Here is a 20,883-nt window from a genome sequence, read left to right on the forward strand (position 1 = left end):
CACACACACACACACACACACAGACAAATGCATGAAACCAATTGATTTATTATCGATAACATCTCACATTCTCTTGTACTTTTGATTTACACCGTTAAAAGAAGGGTTGTAATTCCACCATGGAAAACACAGGGCCATCAGACACCAGTCCAGTTCCACTCCTCACCAGCAGTATTTCCTTTAATCATTTGAACAGGGTGAGGGAGCACAAAGCACACACAAGCTGCATTCAGTAACAATATTCTTATTTGTCTTATAAATAAAAGGCAGATGCTCCCTGGCAGCACAAGGAACTTTGATTGTATTAAAAGGGCATGGGAGACTAGCCCATAGAAGCTGCATTTAGTCAATTCGGCATCAAATGCTTACTACAAGGCAGCGATGCTGATGAAATAATGCAAGAGGACACCCTAGTGGACAAAATGCTTACAGCACCTGGTATTCCCAGGCGTTTTCCCATCCAAATACTAACCAGGCCCGACCCTGCTTAGCTTCCGAGATCAGACGAGATGGGGCGTATTCAGGCTGGTATGGCCGTAAGCGAAGGAACAGCTCTTGGTACACCACATAAAGTCATGCATTTCGCAACATGATGTTTCCACAAGATGTCAACAATGTTTTGCTACAAACAAATGTTTCTACCTTTCAATTGGTCCACAAAGTGTCTTTCTCAACTGACTTGAAAGATCTCCATAAGCACGGGCAATCGACTCAAGTCATCCTCAAGCCTGGCGCCAAGCAACGGTTTGTCATTAAACAAGCGATCAGGGGAGAGCGCGGACGCAGTCCCCCACTACCATAAATTATGCAATCGAGATTTCCACATTTGGGAAATTCGCAGAGGTCAGCACAGCCGGAGTGCAATGGCTGAGCCTCACCCTGGGTGAACCGCCTTCTTGATCACGGTATCTCCCTTGCCAGGTAAGTATAAGTTACACACATCGGTGGAGGGCAAGTCTCTCCAGTGACAACATTTTCGGCTGAAGGTAACCACTTTGTGTTCTGATCATACCACATCACATCGACCTGCGTTAAATGCCGTTTAGGAATGCACTTGCAGACAGAGTGGTGAAAAAGTAGTTTATTTTGTTTCCTAGATTATATCAGTGAACCACTAGATTCCCATCATGCAACACTGTAAAAAAATCACCAATAGCTTTTGAATATCTTAACCTGTCTTATATCACAAATGTATGCGATATGACGAAATACAATCACATTCAGACACACACACACACACACACACAGACAAATGCATGAAACCAATTGATTTATTATCGATAACATCTCACATTCTCTTGTACTTTTGATTTACACCGTTAAAAGAAGGGTTGTAATTCCACCATGGAAAACACAGGGCCATCAGACACCAGTCCAGTTCCACTCCTCACCAGCAGTATTTCCTTTAATCATTTGAACAGGGTGAGGGAGCACAAAGCAAGCTGCATTCAGTAACAATATTCTTATTTGTCTTATAAATAAAAGGCAGATGCTCCCTGGCAGCACAAGGAACTTTGATTGTATTAAAAGGGCATGGGAGACTAGCCCATAGAAGCTGCATTTAGTCAATTCGTCATCCAATGTTTACTACAATGCAGCGATGCTGATGAAATAATGCAAGATGACAAAATTCTTACAGCACCTGGTATTCCCAGGCGGTCTCCCATCCAAGTACTAACCAGGCCCGACCCTGCTTAGCTTCCGAGATCAGACGAGATCGGGCGTTTTCAAGATGGTATGGCCGTAAGCGAAGGAACAACTCTTGGTACACCACATAAAGTCATGCATTTCGCAACATGATGTTTCCACAAAATGTCAACAATGTTTTGCTACAAACAAATGTTTCTACCTTTCAATTGGTCCACAAAGTGTCTTTCTCGACTGACTTGAAAGATCTCCATAAGCACGGGCAATCGACTCAAGTCATCCTCAAGCCTGGCGCCAAGCAACGGTTTGTCATTAAACAAGCGATCAGGGGAGAGCGCGGACGCAGTCCCCTACTACCATAAATATTGCAATCGAGATTTCCACATTTGGGAAATTCGCAGGGGTCAGCACAGCCGGAGTGCAATGGCTGAGCCTCGCCCTGGGTGAACCGCCTTCTTGATCACGGTATCTCCCTTGCCAGGTAAGTATGAGTTACACACATCGGTGGAGGGCAAGTCTCTCCAGTGACAACATTTTCGGCTGAAGGTAACCACTTTGTGTTCTGATCATTACATTTACATTTACATTTAAGTCATTTAGCAGACGCTCTTATCCAGAGCGACTTACAAATTGGTGCATTCACCTTATGACATCCAGTGGAACAGCCACTTTACAATAGTGCATCAAGATCTTTTAAGGGGGGGGGGGGGGGCAGAAGGATTGCTTTATCCTATCCTAGGTACTCCTTGAAGAGGTGGGGTTTCAGGTGTCTCCGGAAGGTGGTGATTGACTCCGCTGTCCTGGCGTCGTGAGGGAGTTTGTTCCACCATTGGGGTGCCAGAGCAGCGAACAGTTTTGACTGGGCTGAGCGGGAACTGTACTTCCTCAGTGGTAGGGAGGCGAGCAGGCCAGAGGTGGATGAACGCAGTGCCCTTGTTTGGGTGTAGGGCCTGATCAGAGCCTGAAGGTACTGAGGTGCCGTTCCCCTCACAGCTCCGTAGGCAAGCACCATGGTCTTGTAGCGGATGCGAGCTTCAACTGGAAGCCAGTGGAGAGAGCGGAGGAGCGGGGTGACGTGAGAGAACTTGGGGAGGTTGAACACCAGACGGGCTGCGGCGTTCTGGATGAGTTGTAGGGGTTTAATGGCACAGGCAGGGAGCCCAGCCAACAGCGAGTTGCAGTAATCCAGACGGGAGATGACAAGTGCCTGGATTAGGACCTGCGCCGCTTCCTGTGTGAGGCAGGGTCGTACTCTGCGGATGTTGTAGAGCATGAACCTACAGGAACGGGCCACCGCCTTGATGTTAGTTGAGAACGACAGGGTGTTGTCCAGGATCACGCCAAGGTTCTTAGCGCTCTGGGAGGAGGACACAATGGAGTTGTCAACCGTGATGGCGAGATCATGGAACGGGCAGTCCTTCCCCGGGAGGAAGAGCAGCTCCGTCTTGCCGAGGTTCAGCTTGAGGTGGTGATCCGTCATCCACACTGATATGTCTGCCAGACATGCAGAGATGCGATTCGCCACCTGGTCATCAGAAGGGGGAAAGGAGAAGATTAATTGTGTGTCGTCTGCATAGCAATGATAGGAGAGACCATGTGAGGTTATGACAGAGCCAAGTGACTTGGTGTATAGCGAGAATAGGAGAGGGCCTAGAACAGAGCCCTGGGGGGGTGAGAGCGCGTGGTGAGGAGACAGATTCTCGCCACGCCACCTGGTAGGAGCGACCTGTCAGGTAGGACGCAATCCAAGCGTGGGCTGCGCCGGAGATGCCCAACTCGGAGAGGGTGGAGAGGAGGATCTGATGGTTCACAGTATCAAAGGCAGCCGATAGGTCTAGAAGGATGAGAGCAGAGGAGAGAGAGTTAGCTTTAGCAGTGCGGAGCGCCTCCGTGATACAGAGAAGAGCAGTCTCAGTTGAGTGACTAGTCTTGAAACCTGACTGATTTGGATCAAGAAGGTCATTCTGAGAGAGATAGCAGGAGAGCTGGCCAAGGACGGCACGTTCAAGAGTTTTGGAGAGAAAAGAAAGAATGGATACTGGTCTGTAGTTGTTGACATCGGAGGGATCGAGTGTAGGTTTTTTCAGAAGGGGTGCAACTCTCGCTCTCTTGAAGACGGAAGGGACGTAGCCAGCGGTCAAGGATGAGTTGTTGAGCGAGGTGAGGTAAGGGAGAAGGTCTCCGGAAATGGTCTGGAGAAGAGAGGAGGGGATAGGGTCAAGCGGGCAGGTTGTTGGGCGGCCGGCCGTCACAAGACGCGAGATTTCATCTGGAGAGAGAGGGGAGAAAGAGGTCAGAGCACAGGGTAGGGCAGTGTGAGCAGAACCAGCGGTGTCGTTTGACTTAGCAAACGAGGATCGGATGTCGTCGACCTTCTTTTCGAAATGGTTGACGAAGTCGTCTGCAGAGAGGGAGGAGGGGAGGGGAGGGGGAGGAGGATTCAGGAGGGAGGAGAAGGTGGCAAAGAGCTTCCTAGGGTTAGAGGCAGATGCTTGGAATTTAGAGTGGTAGAAAGTGGCTTTAGCAGCAGAGACAGAAGAGGAAAATGTAGAGAGGAGGGAGTGAAAGGATGCCAGGTCCGCAGGGAGGCGAGTTTTCCTCCATTTCCGCTCGGCTGCCCGGAGCCCTGTTCTGTGAGCTCGCAATGAGTCGTCGAGCCACGGAGCGGGAGGGGAGGACCGAGCCAGCCTGGAGGATAGGGGACATAGAGAGTCGAAGGATGCAGAAAAGGAGGAGAGGAGGGTTGAGGAGGCAGAATCAGGAGATAGGTTGGAGAAGGTTTGGGCAGAGGGAAGAGATGATAGGATGGAAGAGGAGAGAGTAGCGGGGGAGAGAGAGCGAAGGTTGGGACGGCGCAATACCATCCGAGTAGGGGCAGTGTGGGAAGTGTTGGATGAGAGCGAGAGGGAAAAGGATACAAGGTAGTGGTCGGAGACTTGGAGGGGAGTTGCAATGAGGTTAGTGGAAGAACAGCATCTAGTAAAGATGAGGTCAAGCGTATTGCCTGCCTTGTGAGTAGGGGGGGAAGGTGAGAGGGTGAGGTCAAAAGAGGAGAGGAGTGGAAAGAAGGAGGCAGAGAGGAATGAGTCAAAGGTAGACATGGGGAGGTTAAAGTCACCCAGAACTGTGAGAGGTGAGCCGTCCTCAGGAAAGGAGCTTATCAAGGCATCAAGCTCATTGATGAACTCTCCAAGGGAACCTGGAGGGCGATAAATGATAAGGATGTTAAGCTTGAAAGGGCTGGTAACTGTGACAGCATGGAATTCAAAGGAGGCGATAGACAGATGGGTAAGGGGAGAAAGAGAGAATGACCACTTGGGAGAGATGAGGATCCCGGTGCCACCACCCCGCTGACCAGAAGCTCTCGGGGTGTGCGAGAACACGTGGGCAGACGAAGAGAGAGCAGTAGGAGTAGCAGTGTTATCTGTGGTGAGCCATGTTTCCGTCAGTGCCAAGAAGTCTAGGGACTGGAGGGACGCATAGGCTGAGATGAGCTCTGCCTTGTTGGCCGCAGATCGGCAGTTCCAGAGGCTACCGGAGACCTGGAACTCCACGTGGGTCGTGCGGGCTGGGACCACCAGGTTAGGGTGGGCGCGGCCACGCGGTGTGAAGCGTTTGTATGGTCTGTGCAGAGAGGAGAGAACAGGGATAGACAGACACATAGTTGACAGACTACAGAAGAGGCTACGCTAATGCAAAGGAGATTAGAATGACAAGTGGACTACACGTCTCGAATGTTCAGAAAGTTAAGCTTACGTTGCAAAAAAATAAATAAAAGATCTTATTGACTAAAATGATATAGTACTGCTGGCTGGTGAAGTAGCCTGGCTAGCAGTGGCTGCGTTGTTGAAAGAAGTTGGCTAGGTAACCTCGACAATTTCTCTAAATTTCTCTAAACTACACAATTATCATGGATACAAGGACAGCAAAGACAACTAGCTAACACTACGCTAATCAAGTCGTTCCGTTGTAATGTAAGTTTCTACAGTGCTGCTATTCGGTAGAAGATCATACCACATCACATCGACCTGCGTTAAATGCCGTTTAGGAATGAACTTGAAGACAGAGTGGTGAAAAAGTAGTTTATTTTGTTTCCTAGATTATATCAGTGAACCACTAGATTCCCATCATGCAACACTGTAAAAAAATCACCAATAGCTTTTGAATATCTTAACCTGTATTATATCACAAATGTATGCGATATGACAAAATACAATCACATTCAGACACACACACACACACACACACACACACACACACACACACACACACACACACACACACACACACACACACACACACACACACACACACACAGACAAATGCATGAAACCAATTGATTTATTATCGATAACATCTCACATTCTCTTGTACTTTTGATTTACACCGTTAAAAGAAGGGTTGTAATTCCACCATGGAAAACACAGGGCCATCAGACACCAGTCCAGTTCCACTCCTCACCAGCAGTATTTCCTTTAATCATTTGAACAGGGTGAGGGAGCACAAAGCACACACAAGCTGCATTCAGTAACAATATTCTTATTTGTCTTATAAATAAAAGGCAGATGCTCCCTGGCAGCACAAGGATCTTTGATTGTATTAAAAGGGCATGGGAGACTAGCCCATAGAAGCTGCATTTAGTCAATTCGGCATCAAATGCTTACTACAAGGCAGCGATGCTGATGAAATAATGCAAGAGGACACCCTAGTGGACAAAATGTTTACAGCACCTGGTATTCCCAGGCGGTCTCCCATCCAAGTACTAACCAGGCCCGACCCTGCTTAGCTTCCGAGATCAGACGAGATCGGGCGTATTTTTTTTTTTTTTATCTTTTATTATGAAAAAACACATAATATTTACAACATTCAATCAATAATAAAAAAGGATGAACAATTCATCCTTTTACAAAATCAAAAAAGAAAGAAAGAAAAATGAAACCTATTAAAAAAACACAATCATCCACCAAAACCAATTAATAATTAAAAACAAGTTTTCCATTCGACTCAATTTCAATAAAAGTGCTCCCCCACACAAACAATTTTTCAAAATTACATCCACCATATTTATATATTACTTCTATATCTTTCTCTAAAATACTTCTAAATAAAACCTCCACACTCACAATTTTCCCTTCATAATGTCCCAAATTCCGTCTTTGTCTTACAGCATATCTGGCATGACTAAGAACAAAATTCATCAAATTAAAATTAAAAACTTTGCTTTTCCCAGTTAACCCAAAAAGAAACAACATTTACATTACATTTAAGTCATTTAGCAGACGCTCTTATCCAGAGCGACTTACAAATTGGTGCATTCACCTTATGACATCCAGTGTAACAGCCACTTTACAATAGTGCATCTAGATCTTTTAAGGGGGGGGGGGGCAGAAGGATTGCTTTATCCTAGGTATTCCTTGAAGAGGTGGGGTTTCAGGTGTCTCCGGAAGGTGGTGATTGACTCCGCTGTCCTGGCGTCGTGAGGGAGTTTGTTCCACCATTGGGGTGCCAGAGCAGCGAACAGTTTTGACTGGGCTGAGCGGGAACTGTACTTCCTCAGTGGTAGGGAGGCGAGCAGGCCAGAGGTGGATGAACGCAGTGCCCTTGTTTGGGTGTAGGGCCTGATCAGAGCCTGAAGGTACTGAGGTGCCGTTCCCCTCACAGCTCCGTAGGCAAGCACCATGGTCTTGTAGCGGATGCGAGCTTCAACTGGAAGCCAGTGGAGAGAGCGGAGGAGCGGGGTGACGTGAGACAACGTGAGACAACCTCCTCCACTCAACCCCATCAACAATCTCTTCTCCCCAATGTTTTACTAAAATCCCCTTTAAAAACTTATGAAACTCTTCTAATCTACTACATTCAACAAAAAAGTGCATAAAATTCTCCACCCCCTTATCACAAATATCACATTCTCTTTTAATATCTCTATTTATTTGATGTAAAACCACGTTCGTAAAAATCCTATTATGTTTCAATTTAAAATCATTGTCTTCACATTCTATAGAATTATATTTTACATTTACATTCTTCCATATTGATTTCACATCTATATTTGCAAACACCCTAGACCACACTTTTTCCGAAGCAGGAGTTTTTATCTCTCTTAAAATACATTTTTCATATACCTTTTTAACTTTCAAACCTGACAAATCATACTTCTTCCCATTACTTTCATAATATAAAACCGGTAAACCCCTAGCTCTTGTAGCCACCTCTTTATTTATTAAAACACCCCATTCCACAGGAAGACATCCTAATATTCTCTTATACATGTTCTCCACAGTAGTTCTACTTATTTCATCATTTTCTTCAACCACATTATCAAATATTGCCTGACATGGAAGGAACCCCGGAATGACCTCATATAAGATGTCCCCAATCTGTCTCATCCCAGCCCTCATAAAATATTTACAAAACAACATCTTATTATTATACTGTATCTTGGGATTTAAAAAAATTGGCTGATTTAAAATATTTTCTAAAATGGTACACTCATAATAAATCTTTGTTAAAAACTCCCCCCAAGCCTCAAACACTTCTCTATAAAACAAAGGTATATTACCTAACATTTCCTTTTTCATACACATCAATAAACCATTGTCCCCCATCCTCCCAACCTCCTGCAAATACTCCTTAAAAAATCTTTTCCATCCATAATCTAATTCCCCATATAAATATTTACGTACCATTTTGACTCTAATTGCTGTTTTCCTCACATTTAAATCCACCAACTTCAAGCCCCCCTCCTCATAACCTGCAATCAAAGTTTTAAAAGCTATTTTCACCCCCTTCCCTTCCCATAAAAAATCAACTACAATTTTATTCATTTCAGATAAAACCCATTCTGGCATATCCAAAACATTCATTACATAAATAAAAATTGACATCAACAATGAATTTATGACAATTACTTTCCCTTTTAATTTCAAAGACCTCCCCCTCCACATATTTACCACCTTCCTAACTTTGTTTATAACCCCACTCCATGTCATATCCCTAGCTTCCTGTTCCTTCACCCCTAAAAACACACCTAACACCTTAAAATAATCATTTACCATTTTAAAAGGAAAAATCTCCTCTTTATTCTTCCCAACATACATTATTACTGACTTCTCCATATTCACTTTTGCTCCTGAGGCTTTCTCATATACTTTAAAACACTCCATCACCCTTTTAACACTTTCCTCATCTCTAACTGTTATTGTGGTATCGTCTGCATATTGATGAATTAAACTAAAACCTCCTTGCGGAGTCTCTACACAATTTATAAAATGATCTTTTTTAAGGTATGCCGCTAAGGGTTCTACCGATAAAACATACAATAATGCTGATAAAGGGCACCCCTGTCTCACTGATCTCTCAAGAATAAAAGAATCTGTTAAAACCCCATTACATTTTACCCTACTTTTTGCCTTTCTATATAATAATTTTATCCATCCTATTATTCTATTTCCAAACCCATATTTTTCCAGTACCCTAAACATAAAATCATGTTCCACCCTGTCAAAAGCTTTATTAAAATCTATACTTAAAACAATTCCCCCTCTCTTATCGCTATTCATTTTATTTATCACATCTCTAAGTGTAATGATGGTATCAGCTATGTCTCTTCCAGGCACACTATAATTTTGTGTAGGTGCTATAATATCATTTAAAACCATCTTCATCCTATTCGCCAATATCTTAGCTAAAATCTTGTAATCTGAGTTTAATAAACTAATTGGCCTATAATTTTCTAATTTCATTTTGCTCCCCTTATTTTTATATAAAACCGATATCAGTCCTGTCACCATGGAGTCTGAAACAGTATTATTATCTTCCATGTATTGATACACTTCTATTAAAATTGGTGCTAAAAAACTTTCATACATTTTGTAAAACTCTGCAATTAGTCCATCTACTCCAGGACTTTTATTTATTTGTAATCCCTTAATTGCATCTTTCACTTCATCCACTGTTATCTTCCTATCACATATTTGCTTATCCTCAACACCAATTTGCACATCCACACTACCTAAAATCTCCTTTACACACTCTTCATCCACCTCCCCTTTCTTAAATAAATCCTTATAAAAATTCTGTACAGTTTCTAATATCTCAACATAATCATTTACCACTTCACCCTTTACATTTTCTATCTCACTAATATATGATTTCATCTGTTTAGTTTTCTCTAAACCAAGAAAAAAAGACGTACATTTTTCCCCTTCTAAAACATACTTTGCCCTACTTCTAATAGATGCCCCCTTACATTTATCTATTTCACATTTGCTCAATTGTGCCTTTAAATCTAAAAACCTTTCAATATTATAAATAGGATCAATATCACATTTCCTCATTTCTTCATTCAATTTTGCTCTTAAATTATTTTCTTCTCTTGTCATCCTACTCCTCTTCTTCCTTGCATATCTAATACTAAAATCTTTTATTTTTTTCTTAACATTTTCCCACCACTGGCACTTATCATTCCCTTTTTGCTTATCCTCCATTTCATGTTCTATCAAAGATTTAAGTTGTAATCCATATTCCTCATCACCTAGATACCTTGCATTCATACACCACACTCCCCCCCCTTTCCCCTCCCTATCTAACCCCACCGAAAATGTTAACCCAGCATGATCACTAAAAGTTGTAAAAATATACTTAATATCCTTCATAAAATTCCTTAACCCTTCATTTACTAAAACCAGATCTATCCGTGTCTGTTTCAACTCCCCTAAAACCACCTGCCTTCTAGAAAATTCTCTCTTGTTCGGATTCTCATCCCTCCATATATCAATCAAATTGTTTTCCAACATTATCTTCCTTAAAACCCCCCTAGATACGTCACTTCTAAAAATAGCTCCCCTTGCCATATCTAATCTATTCATTTTAACATTAAAATCCCCAACTAAAATACAATTACCCCTGCACCATTTCCCTAAATCTAAAAATAAATCCCTCCGCTCTATCTCATTATTCGGCGCATAAATATTTATAATCCTAAAAACCCTATTCATATATTCAAAATCCAATATTAAAATCCTCCCATTATTATCATTATATATCTTCTTCACATTTTCTACTACATCCTTCCTTAATAAAATTGCAACCCCACTTGAATTCCCTCTGCCATTGTTTACATAAATAAAATCCCTCCATATTTTTTTTACTTCTAAAACACATACATTATCCCAGTGTGTTTCTTGAATACATAAAATATCTGAATTCTTCACTTGTACTATTCTATTAAATTTTCCCATTGTTCTCAAACCATTAGCATTTATCGACATTATATTAACCATTCTAATAAATAATAAAATAATAAAATATAATTCCATTATCCTTTACCTCTTATCCAGTTTCTTTCCTCTTCCACCCTTTCTCTCCCCCTCTTCCCACCGCTTTCCTCTTCCTGTATCCTTCCCTCGTTCTTTCCATCTTTTCCCCATCATCTGTGTCCGATATCTCCTCCAAGTCCATGCTATCCAGCCAACTCCCACTCTTGGCATCCACCTCCGTTGTGCTCCCCATATTCATCTCTGTTTCTGCCACCGTCATCGCTGTGCTCCCCGTGCTCATCTCCGCCTCCGTTATTGTCCTCAAACCCAAAACCCTCTCCATTTCTTCACCCCCCGAGGTACTTGATAGTGCTGTGCTTTCCCCCAAAACCTGTGAGTCCCCCGTGCTTCCCCCCAGTCCACTCCCCCCCTCCTCCTGAATCCTCCCTCTTCTTATTTCCGAGTCCATACTGCTCCCAATTTCATTTATCTTCTGGTCCTTCTTCCTTCTTCCTTCCTCCTTCTCTCCACCTTCCACCACGTCTTCTCCTCCATCTTCTTCTCCTTCTTGCGACAATACTACTGCTTCCTCTAGTATTGTTTGACTCCCCTCTTCAGCCCGATCCTCTCCACAGTTGCACTCCTCCATTCTCTTTCTACATCCACCACAAAAATTCCTTTCCTTCTCTCCATCACATTCTCTCGCATAGTGTCCTTGATTGCCACACTTAAAAAACTTAAATTCCGGGCAGTCTTTCACTATGTGCCCAGGTTGAATGCACAACCGACACACTCTGACCTGTTTGTCATGAATGACTCTGAAATATTCCGCTCCTTCCAACGTCTCAATTCTTGTAGAATAAGGTAATGATGTCACTTTTTCTGTAAACTTGACTTTGCAGAAACGTGTCCCATCAACCACCTCCGTTCCTGGCCAAACTCTCCTTCTTATCTCCGAGACGGCCTCCACTCCCCAGCTACTCAGCTTGCCCAGTATCACACCATCTTCTACATAAACTGGGAGATTCATAAAAGACACCACCAATTCCTTCACATTAATATCTCTCGCCAGAATCTTTGTGTCCTTTATTCTCAATCCATCCATTAACCGTTCTTTTCCTTTTTCATTTCTCATTGTAATTTCGTACTTCTTTTCTCCTTTCATTCGGCATCCCACCACCTCTCCACACACCTCCTTAATTGCTCTTAGTAGTTCCATTGTCGTCACTTTGTCTTCTCCTTCCAACTCAATTGCCACCGTATATTCTTTTCCATATTTCATCCCTTCTTTATCTTCCTTTTTCTTCCGTTGCGCTTTTTCGTTGTCTTTGTCCATTCCGTTTGTCTTTTCCATGTTGTCCGTCATAGTAAAAAATGAATCCAAAAAAAAATTCTCCCCCAAGCAGAAAAACTGCAAGGGGGAAGACTAACCAAACTTAAAAGTATTCAAATGCAAGAACAAAAATATTATATTGCAAAAACCAATTAATTAACAAAAATAGCTCTCGAGCAAACACTCTCCAGCACACACTTACTCACAGCTCAAACACTCGCACCTGTCGTCACTTCTCCAATCAGGAAATGCGCATTTTTTTTTATTTTTTTTAATCTTTTATTATGAAAAAACACATAATATTTACAACATTCAATCAATAATAAAAAAGAATGAACAATTCATCCTTTTACAAAATCAAAAAATCTAAAATAAATAAAGTAAAACCTATTAAAAACACAATCATCCACTAAATCCACTTAATAATGAAATACAAGTTTCCCATTTGACAGAATTTCAATAAAAGTACTCCCCCACACAAACAATTTTTCAAAATTTCCTCCACCGTATCTATATACTATCTCTATATCTCTCTCTAATATGCTCCTAAAAAAACCTTCCACACTCACAATTTTCCCTTCATAATGACCTAAATTCCTTCTTAATCTTATCGCATATCTAGCATGACTTATTACAAAATTCATCAAATTAATATTTAAAACTTTACTTTTCCCATTTAAACCAAAAAGAAACAACCTCCTCCACTCCACCCCAGTAAAAATCTCTTCTCCCCAATGTTTTACTAAAAGCCCTTTTAAAAACTCGTGAAAATCTTTCAACCTACTACATTCAATAAAAAAGTGCATCAAATTTTCCACCCCCGTACCACAAATATCACATTCTCTTTTAATATCCCTATTTATTTGATGCAAAACCACATTTGTAAAAATCCTATTATGTTTCAATTTAAAATCATTGTCTTCACATTCTATAAAATTATATTTTACATTTACATTCTTCCATATTGATTTTACATCCATGTTTGGAAACACCCTAGACCACACTTTCTCCGCAGCAGGACTTTTTATCTCTTTTAAAATACATTTTCTATAAACCATTCTAACTTTTAGACCTGATAAAACATGTTTCTCCCCATTACTTTCATAATATAAAACTGGTAAAGCCCTAGATCTTTTAACCACCTCTTTGTTTATTAAAATCACCCACTCCCCGGGAATACATCCTAATATTTTCTTATACATATTCTCCACAGTAGTTTTACTTATTTCTTCATCTACTTCAACCACATTGTCATATATAGCCTGAAATGGAAGAAACCCAGGAATTACCTCATATGCTATGTCACCTATCTGCCTCATCCCAGCCCTCATAAAATATTTACAAAACAACATCATATTATTGCACTTTATCTTTGGATTTAAAAATATCGGCTGATTTAAAATATTTTCTAAACTGGTACATTCATAATAAATATTTGGTAAAAACCGCCCCCAAGCCTCAAACACTTCTCTGTAAAACAAAGGTATATTACCTAACATTTCCTTCTTCATACTCATCAATAAACCATTGTCCCCCATCCTCCCAACCTCCTGCAAATACTCTTTAAAAAACCTTTTCCACCCATAATCCAATTCACCAAATAAATATTTCCGTACCATTTTTACTCTAATTGCTGTTTTCCTTACACTTAAATCTACCAACTTCAAACCCCCCTCCTCATAACCTGCAATCAAAGTTTTAAAAGCTATTCTCACCCCCTTCCCTTCCCATAAAAAATCAACTACAATTTTATTCATTTCAGATAAAACCCATTCTGGCATATCCAAAACATTCATTACATAAATAAATATTGACATCAACAATGAATTTATGACAATTACTTTCCCTTTTAATTTCAAAGACCTCCCCCTCCACATATTTACCACCTTTCTAACTTTATTTATTACACCACTCCATGTCAAATCCCTAGCTTCCATTTCTTTCACCCCTAAAAACACTCCTAATACCTTAAAATAATCTTTAACCACTTTAAAAGGAAAATTCCCCTCATTAATCTTCCCAATATACATTACTACTGACTTCTCCATGTTAACCTTTGCACCTGATGCTTGTCCATATACTTTAATACACTCCATCACCCTTTTTACACTACCCTCATCTCTAACTGTTATAGTGGTATCATCTGCGTATTGATGTATCAAACTAAAACCTCCTTGCGGAGTCTCTACACAATTTATAAAATTATCTCTTTTAAGAAATGCTGCTAAAGGTTCTACCGATAAAACGAATAATAAAGCTGATAAAGGACAGCCCTGTCTCACAGATCTCTCAAGAATAAAAGAATCGGTTAAAACCCCATTACATTTCACCCTACTTTTTGCCTTCTTATATAATAATTTTATCCATCCTATTATTCTATTACCAAAACCATATTTATCCATTACCCTAAACATAAAATCATATTCCACCCTATCAAAAGCTTTATTTAAATCTATGCTTAAAACAATTCCCCCCATCTTATCATGATTCATTTTATTTATCACATCTCTAATTGTATTAATTGTATCCGCAATATCTCTACCAGGCACACTATAATTCTGTGTAGGTGCTATAATATCATTTAAAACTTGCTTCATTCTATTTGCCAGTACCTTAGCTAAAATCTTATAATCCGAATTTAATAAACTAATTGGCCTATAATTCTCCAGTTTTAATTTACTCCCCTTATTTTTATATAAAATCGTTATCAGCCCTGTCACCATAGATTCAGAAATACTATCATTATCCTCCATATATTGATAAACTTCCAATAAAATAGGTGCTAAAAAACTGGCATATATTTTATAAAACTCTGCAATTATTCCATCTACTCCAGGACTCTTATTTACTTGTAAACCCTTAATCGCATCTATAACTTCATTCAATGTTATCTTCCCATCACACATTTGTTTATCCTCTTCCTTAATTTGCACATCCACACTATCCAATATCTCCTTTACACACCCCTCATCCACCTCCCCTTTCTTAAATAAATCCTTATAAAAATTCTGCACTGTTTCTAAAACCTCTACATAATCATTGACAACTTCACCCTTTATATTTTCGATCTCTCTAATATATGTTCTCCTCTGTTTATTCTTCTCTAAACCAAGAAAAAATGAAGTACATTTCTCCCCCTCCAAAACATACTTTGCCTTACTTCTTACAATTGCACCCTTACACTTATCTATTTCATATTTAGTCAATTGTGCTTTTAATTCCAAAAACTTTCCTATATTATAATTAGGTTCACTGTCACACTTCCTCATTTCTTTATCCAATTTAGCTCTCAACTCATTTTCTTCTCTTTTCATCCTACCTCTCTTTTTCCTTGCATATCCTATACTAAAAACTTTTATTTTTTCCTTAACCTTATCCCACCATGAACACTTATCATTCTCTTTCTGCTTATCCTCCATTTCACATGCTATCAAAGATTTAAGTTGTTTCCCATATTCCTCATCTCCCAAATCCCCTGCATTCATACACCATATTCCACCCCCTGTTCTTTCCTTATCTAATCCCACTGAAAATGTTAAACCTGCATGATCACTAAAAGTTGTAAAAACATACTTAATATCTTTCATAAAATTTCTTAAACCTTCTTTTACTAAAACCAGATCTATCCTCGTTTGTTTTAAATCCCCTAAAACCACCTGCCTTCTAGAAAATTCTCTTTTTTCTGGATTTTCCTCTCTCCATATATCAATTATTCCTTTTTCTAACATCATCTTCTTTAAAACCCCCCTAGATACATCATTTCTAAAAATAGCTCCTCTTGTCATATCCAGTCTATCCATTTTAACATTAAAATCTCCAACTACAATACAGTTCCCCTCACACCATTTCCCTATTTCTAAAAATAAATTTTTGCGCTCTATTTCAGTATTAGGCGCATAAATATTTATAATTCTAAAAACCATACTCATATATTCAAAATCTACAATTAAAATCCTCCCATTATTATCATTATATATCTGTTTCACATTATCCACCACATCCTTCCTCAATAAAATAGTAACCCCACTTGAATTCCCTCTGCCATTATTTACATAAATAAAATCCCTCCATATTTTTTTTACTTCTAAAACACATACATTATCCCAGTGCGTCTCTTGAATACATAAAATATCTGAATTCTTCATTTGTACTATTCTATTAAATTTTTCCATTGTCCTCAAACCATTTGCATTTAATGACAATATATTAACCATTCTAATAAATAAAAATAAAAAATATATATATAATTTCATTATCCTCTACCTGTTATCCAGTTTCATTTCCTCTTCCACCCTTTCTCTCCCCCTCTTCCCGCCGCTTTCCTCTTCCTGTATCCTTCCCTTGTTCTTTCAATCTTTTCTACATCATCCGTATCCGATATATCCTCCAAGTCCATATTTTCCAGCCAACTCACCCCCTTGACATCCACATCCGTTGTGCTCCCCGTATTCATCTCCGTTTCTTGTATAGTCTTTGTGCTCCCCGTGCTCATCGCCGTCTCTGGTATTGTCATCAACTCCATAACCCCCTCCATTTCTTCACCCCCCGAGCTACTTGTTAGTGCTGTGCTTTCCCCCAAACCCTGTGAGTCCCCCGTGCTTCCCCCCAGTCCACTCCCCCCCTCCTCCTGAAAACTCCCTCTTCTTATTTCTGAGTCCATACTGCTCCCAATTTCATTTATCTTCTGGTCCTTCTTCCTTCTTCCTTCCTCCGTCTCTCCGCCTTCCACCACGTCCTCTCCTCCATCTTCTTCTCCTTCTTGCGTCAATACCACTGCTTCCTTGAATAGTGCTTGACTCCCCTCTTCAGCCATAACCTCTCCACAGTTGCACTCCGCCAATCTCTTTCTACATCTACCACAAAAATTCCTTTCCTTCTCTCCATCACATTCTCTCGCATAGTGTCCTTGATTTCCACACTTAAAGCACTTAAATTCCGGGCAGTCTTTAACTATGTGCCCTGGTTGAATACACATACGACACACTCTGACCTGTTTGTCATGAATGACTCTGAAATATTCTGCTCCCTCCAACGTCTCAATTCTTGTAGAATAAGGTAATGATGTCACTTTTCCTGTGAACTTGACCTTGCAGAAACGTGTCCCGTCAACCACCTCCGTTCCTGGCCAAACTCTCCTCCTTATCTCCGAGACAGCCTCCACTCCCCAGCTACTCAGCTTGCCCAGTATCACACCATCTTCTACATATACTGGGAGATTCATGAACGACACCACCACTTCCTTCACATTAATATCTCTCGCCAGTATCTTGGTGTCCTTTATCCGTATTCCATCCATTAGCCGTTCTTTTCCTTTTTCATTCCTCATCGTAACTTCATACTTCTTTTCTCCTTTCATTCGGCATCCCACCACCTCTCCACACACCTCCTTAATTGCTCGCAATAGTTCCATTGTCGTCACTTTGTCTTCTCCTTCCAACTCAATTGCCACCGTGTATTCTTTTCCATATTTCATTCCTTCTTTACCTTAATTTTTCTTCCGTTGCGCATTTTCGTTGTCCTTGTCCATTCCGTTTATCGTTTCCATGTTGTCCGTCATAGCAATTCAAAAAAATATGAATCCGAAAAAAAAGAAACTCTCCCCCAAGCAGCAAAACTGCAAGGGGGGAAGATTAACCAAACTTAAAAGTATTCAAATGCAAGAACAAAAAAAAAATTATATTTCAAAAACCAATTAATTAACAAAAATAGCTCTCGAGCAAACACTCTCCAGCAAACACTTACTCACAGCTCAAACACTCGCACCTGTCGTCACTTCTCCAATCAGGAAATGCGCATTCAGGCTGGTACGGCCATAAGCGAAGGAAAAACTCTTGGTACACCACATAAAGTCATGCATTTCGCAACATGATGTTTCCACAAAATGTCAACAATATTTTGCTACAAACAAATGTTTCTACCTTTCAATTGGTCCACAAAGTGTCTTTCTCAACTGACTTGAAAGATCTCCATAAGCACGGGCAATCGACTCAAGTCATCCTCAAGCCTGGCGCCAAGCAACGGTTTGTCATTAAACAAGCGATCAGGGGAGAGCGCAGACACAGTCTCCCACTACCATAAATTATGCAATCGAGATATCCACATTTGGGAAATTCGCAGGGGTCAGCACAGCCGGAGTGCAATGGCTGAGCCTCGCCCTGGGTGAACCGCCTTCTTGATCACGGTATCTCCCTTGCCAGGTAAGTATGAGTTACACACATCGGTGGAGGGCAAGTCTCTCCAGTGACAACATTTTCGGCTGAAGGTAACCACTTTGTGTTCTGATCATACCACATCACATCGACCTGCGTTAAATGCCGTTTAGGAATGCACTTGCAGACACAGTGGTGAAAAAGTAGTTTATTTTGTTTCCTAGATTATATCAGTGAACCACTAGATTCCCATCATGCAACACTGTAAAAAAATCACCAATAGCTTTTGAATATCTTAACCTGTCTTATATCACAAATGTATGCGATATGACGAAATACAATCACATTCAGACACACACACACACACACACACACACACACACACACACACACACACACACACAGACAAATGCATGAAACCAATTGATTTATTATCGATAACATCTCACATTCTCTTGTACTTTTGATTTACACCGTTAAAAGAAGGGTTGTAATTCCACCATGGAAAACACAGGGCCATCAGACACCAGTCCAGTTCCACTCCTCACCAGCAGTATTTCCTTTAATCATTTGAACAGGGTGAGGGAGCACAAAGCACACACAAGCTGCATTCAGTAACAATATTCTTATTTGTCTTATAAATAAAAGGCAGATGCTCCCTGGCAGCACAAGGAACTTTGATTGTATTAAAAGGGCATAGGAGACTAGCCCATAGAAGCTGCATTTAGTCAATTCAGCATCAAATGCTTACTACAAGGCAGCGATGCTGATGAAATAATGCAAGAGGACACCCTAGTGGACAAAATGCTTACAGCACCTGGTATTCCCAGGCGGTCTCCCATCCAAGTACTAACCAGGCCCAACCCTGCTTAGCTTCCGAGATCAGATGAGATCGGGCGTATTTTTTTTTTTTTTTTTTATTATAAAAAAGTTTCAATTACAATATTTTATCAAATGTACAATACACAAAAACCGAGACTAACATAGGCAGGTGAACAATTCACCCCCTATCAAATCAAAGAACTCAAATAAATAAAATACAACAAAAAATAATAAAAGCCTAACATAAATTCCAATCTCACAAAACAGGCATGTTGAAATCGACTCCCGAACAACTATGAAAACCAATATATTAATAAACATACCAATACTTTCAAAAATTATAAGTGATTCTTCCACCATCCACGTTTGAAATCAACCCACTCCCCTCCACAAAAGCTTCATCAAAACATTCCTTTCCATAACAATAAAACATATCTATATGCTTCTTTAACAATACTACAAAAATATCCCACACCCTTACCTTCTTCCCCTCAAAAAAAGCATAATTCCTCCTACAAAAAATAGCATACCTCAAGAAACTCAAAACAACATTCAACAAACCCACATTAACACCCTCACATTTACCAGACACGCCAAATAACACCAATTCATCCCACACATATTTTTTCAAAATATCACCCCCCCAGTTTCTATGAATCATTCCTTTTACTTTACAAAATAAATCTTTTAACTCCTTACATTCCACAAACAAATGCATTAAATTTTCCGGTGACTCACCACATAAGTCACATTCTCTATTTATTTCCCTATTGATTTGATGTAAAACCACTTTTGTATATATACGATTATGCCTTATTTTAAAATCATTACTTTCACATTCCATACTATTATATTTTACATTTAAAGTTTTCCATATCTTTTTTACGTCCAAATTCGGAAAAATTCCTTTCCAAACTTTCTCCGCAGCTGGCCTTTTCACATTTTTCTCTACCATTATTTTATAGAATCTTTTCACTGGGATACTAGATAAATGAGCCTTCTCCTTACTGTTACCAATAAACAAATTTGGAAAGACAAATAAATCTTCCCTAACAACTTCACTATTTATTAAATCCACCCATTTACTTGGTATACTTTCTTTTATCTTCTCATACATATTTCTCACTGTTCCCCTACCCACCTCTACATCCAATTCATGGATGGTATCAAAAATAGCTTCCTCAGGAAAAAAACCTGGAATTACCTCATATGTGTAATCTTTTATTTGTCTAAGACCTGCACTCATGAATACTTCACAATATAACACCTTTTCTTTGTACTTAAGTTTCTCATTCAGAAAAACAGGATGATTCATAATTAGGTCAATATGCCCACACTCATAATACACATTAGGCAACAACTCTGCCCATGCATTTAACACTTCTTTATAAAAATCTGGTACCTTTTCACACATTTTCCTTTTAAGACCCATCAACAAACCATTATCTTCACATCCACCACTCTCATCTAAATAGACTTTGAAAAAATGTTTCCAGCCATAATCTAAGCTGTCATACAAATATTTCTTTATTATTTTTATCCTAATAGCTTTTCTTTTAACATCCAAATCTACAAGTTTTAAACCTCCATCATCATAGTCTGCTATCAATGTTTTCTGCGCAATTCTAACACCTTTACCATCCCATATAAAATTAGACACCACATTATTCAATTC

At 39.9% G+C, this 20,883-nt stretch overlaps 4 non-coding genes and 1 pseudogene across 4 annotated transcripts; all 5 read right to left on the minus strand.

The window, feature by feature from the left end:
- Window positions 1-423: 423 nt before the first annotated feature.
- On the minus strand, window positions 424-542 carry LOC129845728 (5S ribosomal RNA; annotated as a pseudogene).
- A 223-nt stretch (window positions 543-765) lies between these two features.
- On the minus strand, window positions 766-929 carry LOC129845729 (U1 spliceosomal RNA). The gene has a single exon (XR_008758075.1). It is a non-coding gene; the product is annotated as a U1 spliceosomal RNA (small nuclear RNA).
- A 701-nt stretch (window positions 930-1,630) lies between these two features.
- Window positions 1,631-1,749, minus strand: LOC129845725 (5S ribosomal RNA). The gene has a single exon (XR_008758072.1). It is a non-coding gene; the product is annotated as a 5S ribosomal RNA (ribosomal RNA).
- Window positions 1,750-1,972: 223 nt separating this feature from the next.
- On the minus strand, window positions 1,973-2,136 carry LOC129845726 (U1 spliceosomal RNA). Its single transcript, XR_008758073.1, has one exon. It is a non-coding gene; the product is annotated as a U1 spliceosomal RNA (small nuclear RNA).
- Window positions 2,137-18,278: 16,142 nt separating this feature from the next.
- Window positions 18,279-18,442, minus strand: LOC129845727 (U1 spliceosomal RNA). The gene has a single exon (XR_008758074.1). It is a non-coding gene; the product is annotated as a U1 spliceosomal RNA (small nuclear RNA).
- Window positions 18,443-20,883: the final 2,441 nt, after the last annotated feature.

This window comes from Salvelinus fontinalis, unplaced genomic scaffold, assembly GCF_029448725.1.
Source record: "Salvelinus fontinalis isolate EN_2023a unplaced genomic scaffold, ASM2944872v1 scaffold_0352, whole genome shotgun sequence".
NCBI classification, from domain to species: domain Eukaryota; kingdom Metazoa; phylum Chordata; class Actinopteri; order Salmoniformes; family Salmonidae; genus Salvelinus; species Salvelinus fontinalis.